Raw genomic sequence first — 6,000 nt, forward strand, 5'->3', positions numbered from 1 at the left:
AAGATTGATTTTCGTTTCTTTTACCTGATTTGTTCCTTCATGTGTTACCTTTAATTTGTCCCAAATTTCCTTAGCTGTTTTGCATGTTGATACTCTGTTGAATTCCTCTGAGCTCAGTGCACAGATAAGAGTATTCATGGCTTTAGCATTTATCTCCATATCTCTTCTTTCTTCTGGTGTCTAGGTCTCAATATTCTCCATATCAGCTAACTTGATGTTCTTATAAACCGCTTGCATTAAGCTTGAGTCCTGCATCAAATAAATCTGCATTCTTGTCTTCCAATAATTATAGTTAGTTCCATCAAAGAATGGGGGACGGGTGGTGCTTAGACCCTCGGATTGGGATGATGATGCAAAATGAGCCATAAGATAAGATCTTTTTCCCTAGGTTGTTAAACCGATAAAAAAAAACAAGGGAACTTGGCTCTGATACCAATTGATAGAATTGAACTTATATGACACACACCAAGAGGGGGGGTGAATTGGTATAATTAAAAAAATTCTTTTGAGAAGCAAAGATACTTTCAAATGGTGAAAAGCAAATATGGAATTTTATCAATGAACATTCTAAGTCAGAAGAAACAGAAACGCAAAGGAAGCAAAAAAAATGGAAAGCAGTGAAGACACGTATTTATAGTGGTTCAGCTTTCCAAGCTTAGTCCACTACCTTAGCTATCAACTAAGGATTTTAAAACCAATCTTTACTCTCAAACCCCCTACTCAATACGAGCAGGTCCTCTAGTCCTTGACTAGGGAATTTACAACCTCCCAACTTAATGGGCCCTCTAGCTACTACTAGAAAAAATACAGAGAATGAAATAGAGATTCTAAGAGTACAACTCTTAGTTACAAGCTCTCTCTTTAAATGTAAGATTGAGGCTTAAAAGTAATATAAGAGTAAAATATCAAAGCCTCTTAAATGAAAATACAGAGAGAAAAGTTAAAGCTCGATGTAACAGTGAAGGCACGATCGTTCAAGATATTCAATATGTTTCAGCAGCCTTCAATGCGTCTTCAACCACCTATTTATAGTTGATGGTGAGTAAGTTGAATTTTTGGACCGTTGTGGGTGGTTGGGCGAGCATTTAATGCGCCAAAAACTAGCCGTTATAAGTTTCTGTGAAACACATAGTCGACAGAGAAAATAGGTTAGTCGACTATTTTATCAAATAAAACTGAACATAGTCGATAGACAGAAAGGCATAGTCGACTATCTTATAACACAAAAATCCCATAGTCGACAGATCCTGTTACATAGTCGACTATTGTAAAAATGTGAAGAAATTTTTGAATTCTAAGAACAAAAATAGTCGACAGATGAAAAGCCATAGTCGACTATCCTTACTTGATAGTCGACAGATTAAGAAATAGTCGACAGATCCCTCACATAGTCGACAGATCCAACCAGCATAGTCGACTATCCTTATACATAGTCGACTATCCTTAACAGCATAGTCGACTATTCTAAGGTATAGTCAACAGAATAAAACACATAGTCGACTATCCTTTTGAAAATATAGAAAACTTTAACATATCCTTATTTTGATCTATTTGAAGGCAAGTTGAGATTATCAAAAGTTTATTTTGAAGACAAATCACTCTCAAAACTTAAACTTATAGCCATTTATCATTCATATAGATTTTCATATCTTGCTTCCAAACATATATACATAAAAATTCATTTTCTCATTCATATAATCCTCATAGTATAAATTGATTTTCATATAGTCATTTATCAAAACCATTTCATTACAAGAGTGAAAATATCATATAGTTGATAGATTAAACAAGCATAGTCGACTATTCTTATGCGTAGTCGATAGCACTAAACAACATAGTCGACTATCTTCTTGGAAAATCTAGAAACTTAATAGATAACATGTAGAGGCACACTTGATTAATACAAAACATCACCACATTAATACAAAACATCACCACAAGTAAATGTCCTCATTTTGTTTAATTTATATTTTACCTTCCATTTACTTTAATACATAAATGTAAATAAGAAAGTACCCCCCATTTGAATTCAATAAAAATATCAAAAAAATCAAAATCCATAAGAATAAAAAAATAGAATTTGGATTTTAGTAGAAAGTTAGGATTTTGTGATTGTACCACCTCCAAGATATACACTTTCTATTTCTTGAAAAATTCGTTAAAAATCATTTTATCACTAATGAATGTTAGCTATTGAATTACCGGGAGTTAGTTTTCTAAAAAGGAAACATTTTCATATATGTCTCCTTATAAGGAGTTAGTCTTCTAGACTTAGAAAAATATTGAAACGTTATCAAAACGAGTTTCAAGACATGATGCATGAACTAAAAGATTTTTCATACGTTTAAGTTTCGAGCCAAAACCTTTCATGCACGCTTCAAAATATGAAAGCTTATTCTGAAGTATGAGATTAACATAAATGATTTTTCATACTTAAGATTGGATTTTCATCAAACACATTTATGTTCAAGATGGTCTTTTGCCTTAGAACAATTTACTTTAAAGCTAATTTGAAAATCATTTTAGGAGATTCTTTTAAGACTAAGTATTTGACTTTGCAAATCTCTAACTAATATAGAAAATCATAAATCTTTTTGGTTTTCATTTTAACAAAGCACTTGAAATTGATTTTTGTTGAAAACCACCACCTTAATTCATGACTTAGGGATTTAATAAAATATGTTTTTCATCATCAAAACTAAGTATACAAAAGTAAAACAACATGTTCATGTCTTTGCATCATGCATTCATAAAATTTATTCTAACCCTCAGTTAGAAGATTCATCTTCTAACTTGGACTTTGTCCCTGTGACATTCAACATCCCAGGTAAGATGAATATGAGAAAAGGAAAAGAGATTGTTGAGATATGATTACTTTGGAGGTCATGTAATAAGTCATACACTAGTGCTAGGACTAGTTGTATTGGTTATTTTTATGTTAAGTTTATTTAACGAAAATTGTAATATTATGGTTATTGAACGCTGTGTATGGATTTACTCCTTTTGAAATGATAATATTCCATTAGGTTTCAATTCTGCTTCTGCAAGTGTTTATGTTACCTTTCCTTAAGCTTTCATTTGGATTGTTGAATGTATGTATGGGGATTTTATATCGCGGAATTTATGATGAAAAAGAAATCCTGAGAATAACGGCATGTTGGAAAAGGCTAGTCGTTACACCCAAAGCCCTTCGGGACATGGAATAGAGATAGACACTTGCATCATATATCATATTTTGGACATACCTTGGACTATTGTCTAAATTTAGCATCAGAGGGCCTACATGGGGAAGTCTCTCACGTGTTTTTTTGACTTCTATTTGTGATTGCAGGCTAAGTTCTAACCTAGCTCACCCGAAGGACCAGAGCCTTGCCTCTCGAAGACCTATCAGGTCCTCTTTCTCTTGATTCCCCGAAGGCCCATCTGGGCAACTCATCCGAAAGCCCTTGAGGACCCATCTAGGTTCCTACCTCTTCTAGTTCCGGCTCTGACCCATTCCAAATCCATTTGGCCTCGCTTGTGGCATCTCAAACCCCCCGTCGTTGTGAAGGACTATGCTCCAAGACAAATAAATTTAATTGTTGTAGTTAGGCAACAACAATTTAGCGTTGTTAATGGGAATCGAGCAAAAGTCCATCCCTTAGCTACCACCATAAGAGTCAGTTGTGTGAAGATGCTATACTCCAGCTTAATTCTATAACGCCTCCCTATGAACATGCTCTGAATCCTCTAGAAAGGCAATGGGGATCTTTTTGCGAGACTTTTCTCCTATTATTATGAACAGTTAAAGGTTTTTCTCTTACTATTACGTTGGCCCTAGGGAAAAGAACGCATCTCCCCATCTTGTATCTCTACTAGGCGTTCATGTTGTTCATCAAAGTAGGGATCCAAGTTAGGCAAGTGGGAAGTGAGGTGGACGATCCCCTTGTTGATAAAGGCCAAATTTGGGAGTATATCAATTCCCGAACTTCTATTAGATAGACAGAGATTGTTCTTCCGAACAATGTCAGTGCCCACAGATGAGTGTTATTGTGAAGAATAAAGATTGTGAATGCCTTTTCCACGAGAAAAGGCCTCTTGGGATGTGTATGCGAGAGCATTCTATGAGCCCATGAGGTGCCTTCCTTGAACTTCCCAACTTCTTCGAACATTTTTTTCCAAGTTCAAGGAGATTCTAGTGCAATGGAGTAGGAAGGAGTTGGTGTAATACCCGGGAAATTATTAAGAGTATAAATGATATTAGATAAAGGGTATAAGAGGAATTTGCAGAAAAATAAGACTATGGGGTACACTAATGCAGCTTTGGACGACCGAATTAGTCGGAGGGAGTACCCCGGACCCTAGATAGCCAAGGAAAATGGTATAGTATCGACGAGCAATTTAAACTATGATTTTTAGTGATGAAATAAATTGGGTCAGGAACAGTTTTCGGTACAGCTGTCGACCGGACAGAGAAAACCGAATCGATGTAGGAGACGTCCGAAAAGTCAACGGAGTATGTCAGGGACTGATATTTTACATATAGAACAACCCTTAAGAGATTTCGGGATAAATTGAATGGATTTAAGGTCAAATCAATCAGTCGGGCCTAAGTGCAGTTTTTCTAAATTTACCCGAGGGAGGTCAAAACGATAATTTTTTTGAAAGTTTCAAGAATGAAATAAATAGTACAAGACTTGTGGTCCTTAGAGGCAAATTTGGAAGATCAGGGGTGTATTGGTAGGGGCTAAAATGTCAAATGAAGAAATCAGGGGGTGAAAATGCAATTTAGCAAAATTGCAATGTGAACGCAAGGGAGAAAACGGCCGCCGCACTGCCACCGCACGTGGAGGCCGTTTCCGGCGATGGGACGGCCGAGGCTTGCTTGGGGAAGGTTGTATACGGCCGTGGGATTCTTGGGGAGCAAGGGTGGTCGGTGATTGGCTAGATTTTGGTCGGTTTTCGGGTATAAAAGAGAGGCCGAGGGTTTCGACTTTTTGGAGCTCAAATCGGTCGTGTTAGAGGATGAATCGATGAGAATGGATAAAGGGCTTTCGATCCTTATGAAACGGAGAAGATTCTGTGAGTAGTTTGAGGCATTTTGGTGTTCGTTTAAGGCCGTTTGGGGTTTGGCCGATCGAAGGTGGCGGACCGCCTTCCGCCACCTGCAACTGGCCGTTTGGGCCCTTTTCCGGCGAGCTTTCGGCCTAAACATGGTGCCAATGGGATCGACTCGTCGAGGGCTTGAAGGGGGTGTGCTCAGATCGGTCATCGGAGGGGTCGTCGCCGGCGGGTCTTGAGGAAGAAGACGACGCGCGTGGCTGCACGCGCCAGCCTCCACGCGCAGCCACGCGCAGGGCGCGTGAGAGCGCGTGCGAAGGGCTATTTTGGTAATTTTAATTCCAATATTTTTATTTAATTATTCTAGGAATTATTGTGTTGAAATATTTCGGAAAATAGTTGAAGAAATAATTATTTTGGAATTAACGAGGAGAAAATTGGGAGAAAATAGAGAAAATTATGGAAAATTGAGGAAAATGGATTTTAATGCTTCCTTAATTAAATATGGTGTTTAGGAGGTACTGTGGCTCGAGGTTGAGTATAAGTTCAAGCATTTGGGATTTAGCACGCAAACCGAGGCGTTGCACGAGGATCGAGGCGATCTGAATACATTCGAGGTGAGTGGTTTGATTCCAACTTTTCCTTGTTTTGGAAGTGTTCTTAGGTGCTTGTGGTGAGTTCTAGTGAGCGGTTATACCCTCCTGGACATAAATTGTTTTACAAGGCTTTGCTTATGATCATTGTGTCGATATTTGCTACATTGCATTAACTGTTTATTTTAAAATGTTGGTGCATGGCGTGTAAATCTTCATATCATTTGGGGTCAAGTTTAATTGCATCGTTGGGTCCGTATGGGGCGGGATGGGGTCTGCTTGAGATTGGGACAATGTTAATCCAGGTGAACGGGTGTCACACTGGGGGCACTCGAGGGAATAATGTTAAACCAGGTGAACGGGTGTC

Source organism: Diospyros lotus, chromosome 15 (assembly GCF_014633365.1).
Source record: "Diospyros lotus cultivar Yz01 chromosome 15, ASM1463336v1, whole genome shotgun sequence".
In the NCBI taxonomy this organism is placed as follows: Eukaryota; Viridiplantae; Streptophyta; class Magnoliopsida; order Ericales; family Ebenaceae; genus Diospyros; species Diospyros lotus.